This window comes from Artibeus jamaicensis, unplaced genomic scaffold, assembly GCF_021234435.1.
Source record: "Artibeus jamaicensis isolate MK-2021 breed Jamaican fruit bat unplaced genomic scaffold, CSHL_Jam_final scaffold_1964, whole genome shotgun sequence".
NCBI lineage: Eukaryota > Metazoa > Chordata > Mammalia > Chiroptera > Phyllostomidae > Artibeus > Artibeus jamaicensis.
In genome coordinates, this window is record NW_026522030.1 from 41401329 (window position 1) to 41415145 (window position 13817).

The following is a 13817-nucleotide window of genomic DNA, read 5'->3' on the forward strand; positions in this document are numbered from 1 at the left end:
GAAGTCGTCATTGTTCACATGTGTGCCTTCCAGTCCACTCTCCTTGGCTGCCAGGTTACATCGGTGTTGCACAAACCATTCTCGTTATGTTAACAATATTGGACTTTTTCCGGACAGAACTTCATATATATATACAAAAGACCTGGGATGTTTAAACATGAGGAAGAGCAGGAGTAATGGAGTGTGTGGGGGGGAACAGTATGCTGCTGAAACCTTGAGGCTGACAAGTAGAAGACTGCATGGCCTACACAGTATGTGCATTCAGTGGTCTGCAACCAGCAAGTGAAAGTCGAAGAACTGGAATTAGGTTCAACACACAGAACGTCCGAACAGTGCCAGATGTTAAATAAGGCAAAGATGTCACTAGGAGGGAGTTCTCAGTCCCCAGAAACTAGGCTCTAGCAACAATTTCCACAGATTTGGGGGAAATGGCTACAACATTAGATGGATGGTAGATGAGGTCAGGGGTTACTGCGCACTAGTCCAGCGACTGGTGGTGGGTCCGTTACGAGTTTTTGTTTTTTACTAAGTTCCTAGAAAGGGATGAGCAACATGGTTCCCAGATCTTCATTTATTCCATTTAAAGGACTATTGTTTATTCTGCTGATATCCTTTTTACTTCTTACATGGTAAGGGTGAAATGCCATTTCTTTTATGGCTTAATGATAATGAGAGGTAATAATAGGTTTTTAAATATACCTTACTTGGCAAAGTAAAAAGTTTGACAACCCTTTGTTAAAATCTCTAAGTGTCTTGAAATGATAACAATTGAAATTTTAAAAACTCAGAGATCTACTTATCTTAGTGATCTTTAAGGTTCTTTCCAATCCTGGGATGTTATGATTCTATAAAGTAATTACGCAGCATCTTTAGGCAGTGAGATTCTTTGAGACTTGATTTATCTCTCCAGTGAGTCTGGAATGGTGTTAGGGCCTTGGGTTCCACCCCGACCCAGCCCCACCCCTACCCCTTACCTGGCCCGTGTCTTTTATGCTCATCATGTCCGGCTTCTCTTCACTGACTTACCATGTACCTGTGTGTGCTTCTAAGCACTATAGTTTGGATTTCACATGCCTTCCAACTTCCAAAATGAGTTAATAGAAAACATGTCCTTTATTATTCATCTTCTTTTTGATCAACATTAAAGAAAAAAAAAGAGCAAGTGATTCAGATTGCTATCTGTAGCTTTTCTTTTGTGGCTGAATATCGCTAGAATATAGCACAATTTATCAATTTCACTTTGATGGACACCTTTTGCAGTTTTGTTTTGTTTTTTTGTTTTGGGTTTTTTTTGGCTTTTTTGAATAGTGCTGTTCTGAACATTCTTATTCGTGTTTCCTCATGCAAAGAAAAATTGACGTAAATTGAATATTTTTGTACAAAATACAATTTTTGTGAAAATCAAATATTCTTCCCATGCATAATCACTGACTGACTGACTCATTATTGCCCAGGAGAAACTCATGATGAAACTACAATGTGTTTACAAAACCAGGACACAAATATTCAAAAAGTGTCATGAACATTGCTGGAGAGGCCACTTACCCACTTGCCAATTTCTCCCATTTCGGGTATCTGTCTTAATCGAGTCTCTTCAGGTTTTCTTTTCCCTGTCTTTTAAACCTCACTTGGAAAAAAAATTACACATGTACAAACATGCAGAAACATAAACATGCAGCTTAATGAATTAGTGTAAAGTGGCCATCTCCAAGTAACTACCATTTGTGTCAAGAAATGCATTTCCTGCTCCCTAAACGTCCTGATCACATTTTCTTTCTCACTCTTTTTACATTAATCGCTTCCTTGGTTTTCTTTACATCTACCACCTAAGTGTGCATCTCTCAATATTATGTCCTAATTCTCGCCATTTTGACCTTATAAAAATGAAATCATATGGAATTGTTTTAGACTGAAGTGTGTCCCCCTAAGACTCATATGTTGAAACCCCGCTGCCAGGCTGTGGTGTAAAAAGGTGGGGCCTTTGGGAGATAATGAGCGTTAGATGAGGTCCGTCAGAGCGGAGCCCTCCCGAGCGGGATTAGTGCCCTTATGAAGTCAGACAGAGTTTCCTTCCTCTGTCCTCTGTTCTCTACCACGTGAGGACATGAGAAGAAGCCCAGAAGGGAGGTGCCAACCCAACTCTTCTGTGCTGGCACCCTTGGACTTCCAGCTTCCAAGACTGTGAGAAATACATTTCTGTTGTTTATGAGCCCCCTAGTCTCATGACATTTTGCAATAGCAGCCCAGACAAAGACCTTCCTTTGTCCAACATTAAAAAAAACATTTATCCATATTGTTGTTTGTAGCTGTTGTTCATTAGTTTTGTTCCTATATGAAATGCCATTACACAGAAATTTCAGTTTATCTATCAATTGTACTTTGAAGGTCACTTTTTCTCATCTTTTGCCCCTGTGAATAATGTTGCTCTGATATTCTTTACGTGTCTCGTGATGTGCCTGTTCAGATGTGTTATAGGGAACCTGTCTAGGAGTCAGTTTGCTGGATGAGGAGGAATGCGTAGCTAAAGCTTTACCAGACAGTGCCACACTCCTTTCCTATGCAAATACAGTTATATCCCCACCGATGCATGTGAGATCCCAGTGCTTCACATGTTACCAACATTTGACACTGCTAGACCTTTTCAATGTAGCCCAGCTAGAGAATGTGCAGTGACATCTCACTGTGGCTTTGATTTTTACTCCCCTTTGTATTACTGAAGATGAGTACATTTTTAAAAAATTATATTTTATTGACTATGCTATTAGAGTTGCCCTGATTTTTCCACCTTTGCCCTCTCCATCCAGCACCGTCCACACTCTCAGGAAATCCCCACACCATTGTCATGTCCATGGATCATGCGTATGAGTTCTTTGGCTACTCCATTCCCTATACTGTATTTTACAGCCCCATGGCTATTCTGTAACTACCTACTTGTACTTCTTAATCCCTTCACCCATTCCCCCACACCCCCTTCCCACCTGGCAACCATCAAAATGCTCTCTGTGTATCCATGATTCTGTCTCTGTTCTTTTCTTAGTTTGTTTTTTAGATTCAATTGTTGATAGATATGTATTTTTTGCCATCTTATTGTTCATAGTTTTGATCTTCTTTTTCTTAAATATGTCCCTTTAACATTTCATATCATAATGTCTTGGTGGTGATGAACTCCTTTAGTTTTTTCTTGTCTGGGAAGCTCTTTATCTGCCCTTCAATTCTAAATGATAACTTTGCTGGGTAGAGCACTCTTGGATGTAGGTCCCATTAAAAGTTTTATACAACTTTTAATGTTTCTTTCTAATCCCTTCTAGTCTGCAAGGTTTCTTTTGAGAAATCAGCTGACAGTTTTATGGGAACTCCCCTGTAACTAACTTTTTTCCTCTTCTTGCTTTCAAGAGTATCTCTTTATCTTTAACCTTTTGCATTTTAATTATGATGTGTCCTAGAGTGGGCCTCTTTGCATCCTTCTTGTTTGGGACTCTCTGTCCTTCCTGGATATACATGTCTATTTCCTTCTCTAAATCAGGGAAATATTCTTTCATAATTTTTTCAAATAGATGTCCAATTTCTTGCTCTTTCTCTTCTTCTTCTGGAACCCCTCTGATGCAAATGTTGGAATGCTTGAAGTTGTCCCAGAGGCTGCTTATACTCTCATTTTTGGGGGGGGGTTGATTTTTCTTCTTGTTGTCTTGATTGATTTTTTTTTTTTTGCTTCCTTATGTTCCAAATCATTGATATGTTCCTTGACTTCATTCACTCTACTGTTGTTTCCCTGTAAATTGTTCTTTATTTCAATTTATGCACCCTTCATTTTTGACTGGATCTCTTTTATGCTGTTGAGGTCTTTACTAAGATCTTTTTTTTTAAAGATTTTATTTATTTATCTTTAGAGGGGAAGGGAAGGAGAGAGGGAGAGAAACATCAGCCCCTCGTGTGTCCCCTGCTGGGAACTGGCCTGCAACCCAGGCATGTGCCCTGACTGGGAATCGAACCACAATCCTCTGGTTCACAGGCCCGTGCTCAATCCACTGAGCTACACCAGCCAGGGCCTTACTAAGATCTTTGAGCATCCTTATAACCAGTGTTTTCAATTCCGCATCTGACGGATTGCTTATCTCCATTTCATTTAGCTTTTTTCTGGAGTTCAAAACTGTTCTTTCATTTGTGCCATCTTTCTTTGTCTCCTCATGTAGACAGCCTTCCTTAGTTTGTTTCTATGTATTAGGTAGAGCTGCTCTGACTCTGTGTCTTGGTAGTGTTGCCTAATGTAGTAGGTGTCCTGTAGGGTCCAGTGACACAGCCTCCCCTAAACCCAAGCTGAGTACTCAAGGTACGTCCTGTGTATGGGCTGAAGGTACGTCCTGTTGTAGTTGAGCTGTGGTTGCTATTGGCATATCAGTGGGAGGGATTTACCTAGACCACTGAGCTGTAAAGATTGGCTGTGACCACTGACCACAAATCTCCACCTTCAGTGAAGGATCAGCTGTGCAGGGGCACGGTAGTGGTGCTCCAGCATGGTCCGTAGATGTCCACTGGATGTACTGGCCCTTGGGCTTCCCAGGTGATGCAGGCTAAGGTCAGCCCCTACCTGTGTTTTGCCCTGTGGGCCACCCTGTCTGAGCTATAAAGCAATCTGAGATGGCTGCTCCTTGTTCTGGGCTTGGAGGTTCCAGGGAAAGCCAACCTGTGAATCTAGGCTGCTAGTGCCAGCCCTGGGTCTCACTAAGGCCAGCTCTTGCTTACTTGAGAGGACTTAGGAAGTTATGCAGTGTGAGCCATGATCAGCCTTTCATATGGAAAAGGAGCTTGGGTGGGCCTATAATTTGGGTGGGGTGGAGTCTCTAGGGATCTCCAAGGCAGGTCAAACAGTGTTAGCCAGCTTCATGGAGTCTCAGATATGGCACCACCTTGCTGGCTCAGTCTGGATGGATGTGGTTTCTTTAATTCCGTAGCTGTCAGACTTCCATTCAGCTTGATTTCTGACAGTTCTGAGTGATGGCTGTTCTATATTTTAGTTGTAATTCTGATAAGGTTGTGCAAAGAGGCGAGCCATTTCTACCTGTGCTGCCATCCCGACTGGAAGTTGATCGGTAAGCACATTTTTACTTGGATTCCCTCATTTGTTCAGTGCCCATGTCTTTCACTCATGTTTTGTACAGAATTGTTTTCTCTTATTCTAGGTAGGAATATTTCACATATCTTGGATAAATGCCCTTCGTTACTTACATGTGTTGCACATTATCTTTTTTCACTCTATGGTTTGCATTTTCATTTTTTAATGGTATCCTTTGATAAAAAGCTTTAATTCAACATAGTACAATTTATTAATATGTCCCTTCAATAGTGGTTTCTGTGTTCTGTTTTCTGTTTTTATACTCTGAGATTATGAAGACATTCTACTACATTGCCTTCTAAAAGACTTAGAGTTTTGCCTTTTACATATAGATCTTCAATCCCCTAGAGATAACTTTTGTGTATGGTTGGAAGTAGGAATCAAAACCTACCCCTCCTTCCTTCCTTCTTCACTTAAGGGCATAAATTGTTAGCACCATTTATTAAGAAGGATATCCTTCTCTATGACTTCAGTGGTTCTTTAGTGAATGTTTTTAGTGATCACTTATGTGTGAATCTGTATCTGGGTTTTCACTTTTCCACCAGTGTCCACTTGTCTACCCTTGTACCACCACCTCACTGCCTTAATGTCCATAGCACTATAATTAGCTTGCTATACAATAAGTCCTCAAATCTTCTTCTTCAAGTGTATCCTGCCTAATCTCTGCCCTTTGCTTTGCACTAATCTTTGTCCTTTGCTTTGCCCTTTGCTTTGCACATGAGCTTCATGTCTTCCTCTCTGCCCTCTTTCTATTGCTTGCTCCTAGGAAGTCTTTTCATCCAAATCTGTTTTATAACAACATACTGCTCATGTAATTCTTACTTTCTCGTAGTCTGGAATTTGAATTATAAAAGAATTACCCTGTCTTGTATTTTTTTCAGTAAAAAAAAATATTTTTTCTACATTAATAGGGCGGGAAAGAGACTAGCGACAAATTCTCCTTAATGTTTTAACATCTCATTTACAAATGACCCCAATCAATCACTCACACTAACTTTAAACTTTGTTTGATTTTAAGCATGAAGATATGAAACAGCAGAATGCCAGACTGCCAGCATGCCTTCCCCCTCATCACAGCACGCCAGCCATTTGGTTGATCCCTTCGCCTCCTTCTCTTCTCCCAACCCTTCGTCACCCCTCGGAATGTTTGGCCTCATCTATCTGTAACATATATTTTACAGATGTTCTTTCCATTTTAACAGCTAAAGCCCTTTTAACATCTGCTCACTCTTGTGAATTACTTGAACAAGAACTCTTCATGGGTCATCAACCACCTGTTCCAGAGTTGCCACTGAAAAACTAGATTTGAAAAATTTAACTAGAAAATAAACTATTCAATGATTAATAGAAGTTGCATAGTATTCAGGAAATGGATATTAGTCTCACACAAATGCTTGCAACCAAAGAGAAATTAATGGCAAGTGTGCTAGTGAATACAGCTAACTAAGCTCAAAGCCTTTAGCTTTAAATCACATTCTACTGCTGGTGATCAGAGACTTGATCTGAATGGCTTAAATGATGAAGGGAATGTTTTTTGATATAAAAAAGATCCAGACCTAGGCAGTACGAGGCTGGTATGGCAACTCACTGCCACCAGGAGTGCAGGCACGCTCCTTCTTTGTGCCTCACCACCTGGGTCATGGCTTGTACCCTCAAGGTTGGTACTTTATCATCCAAGGGGGCTTCCACAAGGCAACCACTCTTCCTGTGTTTTAGCAAAGTCTGAATGATGGGAACTGGTCACTGTAAGTCCCAGAATGAGAGGAGGGAGAGGCTTTGCCTTCGAGAGCAAGAAGAGAGGAGAGGAGGTGAAGGAAATTTCTCCTGACAGAGCAGAGGCTGCAAGTCAGTGGGTGTCACAAATGTTTGCCCACATCCCCGTATAGATCTCTGGATTACTAGGGGGTCAAAGTATCTTGATTCTTGTTTTACATTTGTTCTCTAGAGAAGCTGTGAGCCAGCAATCTATGGGTGTGCTGACCACCCTGCCCCTCCTTGGCCATACCTGTCCTCGTCTCTCTAGGTACCAAGTGTACTCACAGTCTCTCTTCAAAGTTTTCTATTAGACCCCAGATTCATTGGGACTAAAACCTGTGTCAGTGACAAAGCCCACAACTTTCCCAATGATATTTCTATTTAAACACCCAAATGGATTGCTGTAGTGGCTTTACATCTTTTCCAATTTGGGATTACCACAGTATTTCATTGCTTTCTTTTACATTTATTTTATCTCTAGTGGGTTTGGGTATTTTTTTCATATTTATTGGCCTTTTCTATTTCTATTGATAATTTCTACTCATGTCCTTTGCATGTTAACAAGTTGGAGTGTTAAGGAGTTTTATGTTCAATTTACACAGGTTCTTCATACATTAAATTCACCAGCCCATTTTCTATGGTTGTTACAAGATGATCTTCTAATTCACTGCTTCATTCTTCAGCTATACCTGCCCTATTATTTATTCCATCTGTTAGAGTCCCTCTTTAGAATGTCCTAGTTTTCATTTCATTCTTTTTCAATTTCTTGTTTCCTGTATCTAATGCCCCTCATCACAGGCACTTTCGTGTTCATTTTAGATCGCTGTTCCAGTAGTCCCACTGCCGATGGGATCTGTGGGGCTCACCAGTATGAGTTCAGACGAGTCAAAGGAGAGGAGAAGGATCAGCCCACAGTGGAGTTCCGGGCACCACAGCACCACAATTTGCTTCCATCTTACTAGGCAACTCCCCAGGTCAGGAGGGCATCTTTAAAAACTTGGGGAGACGCGGCACTGGGAGGAGGAGTCTTCTCCTTGGGTTGTGGGCATGTAGCTCTGGGGTTGGAGGAGGAGAGGAGTGAATCCTGAAGCCTGCCCAACCTGCACTCCTCTCATTCAATGCCCTACCCCCAAGCCCTTGGTGCCCGAGTTCGTGCGACACCTGCAGAGCAAACCTGAAGGGCCAGGCAAAGATTTCTCTGTAAGTCACCTGGAGGAGAGGCAAGTGCAGAATTTGTAGTTGTCCTCCTGTCCTCTTGCTGAACAAGACAACCTTCAGCCTCCTCACAGATAGCTCACAATTTTTTTTCATCTCTTGTTTCTAGAATCCATGTTCCTTCTTGGTTCTAGAATTTCTCCAGGATTGGTTTAGGAGGAAGAAGTCAGTAGGCTGTGTAGTTGGTCATTATATTCATTTCCTAAGGCTGTCTTAAAAAAATATTACTCACTTGGCAGCTTAAAACAACAGAAATGTGTTTTCTCACAGTGCTAGAGGGAAAAGGTTCAAAATAAAGCTGTCAGCCAGACCGGTTCCTTTTGGAGGCTCTGAAGGAGAATCCGCTCTGTGCCTCCCCCGAGTTTCTGGTGACTTCCGGCAACTGTCAGCTCTCCTTGGCTTGCACCATCCCATCTCTGCCTACACATTCACATTGCCTTTCCCCTGTGTATGTTCTCTCTCTTCTTATAAGGACACTTGTCATCGGATTTAGGGTTCACTCCTAACCCAGGAAGATATCATCTAGAGATCCTTAACTTAATTATGTCTGCAAAGATCCTTTTTCCAAATAAGGTCACAGGATCACCATTCAACCCACAATAACCCCCTTGGCAGGAGCTAAAACTCCAAGGGCAGCTCGTTCACCTGTACCTAATGTTCACCAACTCCTTCCAGCAGGGCATTTGTGTTACTCTGATTTCACCTGCCCCTCCTGTGAAACATGCATCCTGAGCTTAGAGGCCAAAGGCCTCCCAAATCCACCAAAAGGTCCCTCTTTGTCTCTCAAGTCTTCAGGACATCAGAAGAATTCTCATTAAGGAGACACATCTCAGTCTGGCTTGGAGGAAAGCCATAGGCATCTGTCCCAGGCCCTTTGACCTCCTCTGACCTTTCTTAACCCTAATAGAGGCCTAACAGACATGCCTCAGAGGACCAGACTATGTAAAAACCTGTAAGCCATTAACCACAGATATATAAAACCAATAAGAATCAATTTCCACACTTGACTTCAAAGCACGCTAGGCTTCAGAAGTGACCTAAAGTGACAGTCTGCAGCTGGGCTTCTGGTTGGAGGTGGCTGGCCAGGAAGACCCAGTGCCTCAGAGTTCACCAGTTGACCTACCCTGAGGAGAAGGCTCCCAAGCTTAACCTTAGGAGGTGATTCAGGAGGCGCTGAGAAGCTATTTCTTAACACAGAGAGGGCGTGAAGGCCCAGGAAGGGTTAAACAAGAATCAGAAACAGCCAAGCTCCTGAATAATTGGGCTTTGAAAATCCCAAGTTTTGTTTTTCAGAATGGCTCGGGGTTGCATTATACCCGTTGATCTTCCTGAGCTGTTGCCACCTGTAAATGATGAGCCTTTTTATTGCACCCCATGACTGAAGGGTGCATAACTGTGAAAACAGCTCATTTCATTTTTTTCAATTTATACAAGATGCTGTGGCCCAAGCCCTCTAGGCTCCCATCTCAACTCGTAAATATAACAATTAAGCTAAATGGAAATCCTGCAGGTTAAAAGTGCCTCACAAAAGGAGGCTTTCTCCAAAGCCAGAAAGTTTATCCACAGAGGAAATACCAAATCAACAAGAGTGGGTTTGTGCCAAACCATTAAGGTCAAAGAAATTAAGAATTATGGAATCCATAATGAAGAAAGAATATTTCCCCCCAAAAGCAGAGAACAAATACCTTTAAACTGTGAATTCAGGATTCCAAGCAACTGTTGTTACTGAATTTCTCTTTATTGCATTGTCCTGGCAGGGGCTAGAGGTGGCTGGGTTAGGAAGAGGAGGCAGCCGGCCCTAGAACTGAATGGACACCAAGAGTGTCAGATGCCCACCATGTCACAGTGGTGAGTGTGGGCAAACCAGTGTCAGACACGCTAGAGCCCTGCCACTCGAAGGAAGGGCCCTCACCCTGGTGCTCCACAGGGTAATCGTTAGCACCACTGGGGGCTCATTGGAAATAGAAGATCTCAGATTAATCTCAGGTTCGCCCAGATTAATTTCAGCAGAATCTGCATTTTGGCAAGCTCCCCAGGGGATTCTCAGGCATGTTAAAGTGTAAGTAAATGGCCCATCTGGCACTCGCCATCTACCTTTGCCCTCACACAGTTTAGGTTATTTCTGACTGGCCAAAAGCACCCACAGAGTGGGGGGGGATGGGGGGAGCTTGAACCAAGTCATAGGCTGAAGGGAACAGATACCAGCCTTAGTCAATCTAAGCATAAGAATCTCAGGATGTTGGGAACCGCCCTGCCTGGTTTCAGAAGCTATAACTCCCCCATGGCTAAGGCTGAGTAAAGAGACCTTGGGACTATAAGCAACTAAGAAGACAAAGCTTATCTCCCTGGTAGGAGCATTGCCTCTGCCCCCTTTTACTTCACCTGGTAAAGGTGAAGGCCACTGCCTGGCCCCTGATGCTTGATTGGTTAGCCAAAGACAAGTGAGATTCCTCAAGGGAGGGACGACCTAAGACAGGCACGGTCATGAAGGGACCCTCAGGGAAGGACTTGAGGGGCTACAGAAAAGGGGGTGACGGACCCTCACCCCTCTTTGACAAAGCCTGAGTCCTCATTCTCCTAATGAGAAGACCGTGAGAAGTCTCCTAATCTCCTGACTGCCTTACTTCCCCTGCCTGACTTAAGCCTTAAACAATGCCAGAGTTGGGTACAGCCCTGTGCTGGAAAGGGCAGGTTCCCTAGGGAGATCAAGCCTAAGAAAGAATGCATTAAATCCTGTGAAACCTGCTTTGCTAAGAATGTCCTCAGTTTTCTGATAAGGGTCCAAGCATAAAATGAGTTTGTTCCCCAAAGTTTTATGGCCCTTTAGCTATCTGGCCCTGACTCAGAAGAAGCCCTCCTAGCTCTTTGTATGTCATCTATTGTTTGATCCTTACTGCTTGACAATGATTGATGGGCTTTACCTGTATTCCTGTGCAAAATGAACCCAATAAAAGCCCACAGAGGAACAGGCTCCTGGCCCTACTCCTTTGAGAATTAGGCCACCTTTCCTCCCCAAGCAGATCATGTCTTGGTAGACTTACTCTCATCTTCGGTGGATGGGGAGCTCTGTGGGCAAAGCTCCCCTACATCAGGAGATGCTTCTGAATGGATTTAAATTCTCAGACTCACATTCATACAACTTCAAGTCCTTGACGATCAGCTTCCAAACACGACTGATGTTCCTGGGTCTTCTTGGACTGATACCTTATTTCAAATCTGGGACAACTGGAGGACAATCAGAGTATGGCTGTTTAACGAGTCATGAGTCACAGACCATAGCAGGTAAAAGGGTTTTTATCTAATGCTCTAGGTAAAAATGTGGGATTTGGCGGTGGGGGGAGGTTGCTGAAAATGTCTAATCATCCCAGTTTATCTCCCACCATTACAAAAAAGGTGTGTAGATGCCACAAACCCAACAATGTCAACATTATCAAAATCATTTAATGAAACTCAAAGTGTCTTTACTCACTCAGTCACTGATTCAGTGGGCATTTATCAATCATCTCTTTGACAAAAACTCATTGCTGTCCCTCTCCTCTCCTTTCTTTTCCTGCCAAGCGTCAATTAGTCATCCATAATTTCCTTAAGACATTGCTCCGTTTCTCTGCCATCTGTATCTGCCCTCATTTCTTTGTAGAAACAAGTCTTGAAAGTCCCTTATCTCTTTGCCAAATGCAAGACAGAAACTCTAGAATGTCCACAAGGAACTAGGAATGGAGGATAACACTCTCTTTCCCAGGCTTCCATGACATTGCATTTGATTTGCACTCTTACCTATATAACTCCTCTTTCCGTTTGCTGCCTCTGTTGCCCCTAATCATCCATCTTTTCCACATGAACACAGATTTTTCAATCTCCCACCACAGACTGATAATAGCTACTACTTTTGAGTACATACTGTGTGAGGGCAGGCACTGTACTTGACATTTAATTCACTTTTTATGTTAAACTCACAACATACACTGAAGTACTCATTCTGTTTTTAAAGATAAGAAATTTGAGACTCAAAGAGGTTAAGTAACTTGCCTAAGGTTACAGACCTGGTTAGTGGGGAGCCAATGACAGCCCAAATATGGCCAGCAGGAGCCTGGGAGCTGGAAGCACTGACCAAACCTTTGGGACGGCAGGAGCCCTGTGGCTGGAGTGCTTAGTGGAGGGGGCTGGAGGGAGCCTGTGCCTCAGGTGGAGTCAGACAGGACTCACTTTTGGGACTGTGAGCTGATGGAATAAAGCTGGGAGGAAAAGCTGCTTCATAGAAACTGATGTTGAGATACGAAGGAGTCCGCAGTGTCCACTGGGAAAACAAGAAGTCCAGAGACAAAGCCGTGCAGTTTTATCTCTAAGCTCCACGACCCCACAATTCCCAATTTTCAATTAGGTATTACAACAATTTGATTCAGTCAGTGGACCCCGCTGTGGTCTTTCTCTGTGCCGGATGCTGTCTGGGGAGAAAACGGGTAGAATCAGATTGATTCACATGCCCAAACTTTGACAGCAGAGAGACATGCATTCCAAGCCAGACTCCACCACACACTTGCTGTGTGGCTCTGTGAGAGCCACATGTCTCCCTGACCCCCCGTTTCCCCATCTGTAAGTGGAGGTAATAATAATGCCCAGCTCATTCATTTGATGCGGTGTCTAAAGAGATCATGCACAGGAGGCACTTGCTACATAGAAAGCCTCCCTGAAATGTTTAAGAGGCTGGAGGTTGGGGAGGGAGGCTATAGCATAAGACAGAGTCTTTGCCCTCAAGGGATCACAGTGGGATGGGGGAGGGGGAGGAAGGAATAGGTCTGGAATCAGGTCACTCACCCATTTAGCCATATTTGTTGAATGGGATTCTCACGAGGAAGCACTTCTTGGGTAAACATGCGAGATGACAGAGTCTATATCACATAGAAAAGCAGAATGATTTTTAAAAAATGGAAACTGTCTAAAGTAGATTCTAGCTCATCATAAAAATGAACTTTCTAATGCTAAACGCTGCCAAACAATCCTTGACTATGAAGGAGTTTGCCAACATTGGATTCCACAAGCTAAGGATGGGTGGCCCCCAGTAGGAAGTGCTGTCAAAAGGCCTGCAGAGAAATGAACAACTGAATTTAGGTGGCTCTGCTCCTACCCATCTGCCTGACCTTTATGTTTGAGAGACTCAAGGTTAGGGCTTTCCCCTCCTCCTCTCTGCTTTCTTCCACTCCCCCTGACAATGCTGCCTCTTCTCTCTTTGAGATGTCTCTTCTGAGCTCCAGACACGTGCCTCCCACTGTGGACTGAACTTGGAAGGCTCCAATTCCCCAAGTCCCAAACAGAACCTCTGATCTTCCCCCTGGTCCTTCTCCAATCTGTGAGCACAGACTCAAAGGCATTTCATAGGCCTGTCACTTTCAAAGGACTTCCCTGCTGGGTTCTAAGGGAAAAGTGAGAGAAGGCACTGTCAGTAGAGGGAGATGTCAGATAAGAAAAGAATCTGATAGGTCCTATCAACACGTTTTAAAACCCTATTTTTTCCCCTTAAGTCAAAAAAATGATTTTAAAATTTGCTGGTTTTTTTGAGCTCTGAAAAATTAATGTTGTTTTATAACTTCTGACAAGATATGTTCCATAGTTGGGCAGATTTTGCTATTTTGCCTTATGCAAGTGAAGCAATTTGCATTTGGGTTTTAGCATATACTGTCCTCACAAACACATAGATTCAGGTCTGCTTCCCCCACCCCACATATCAGGGCTACCCTCAAAG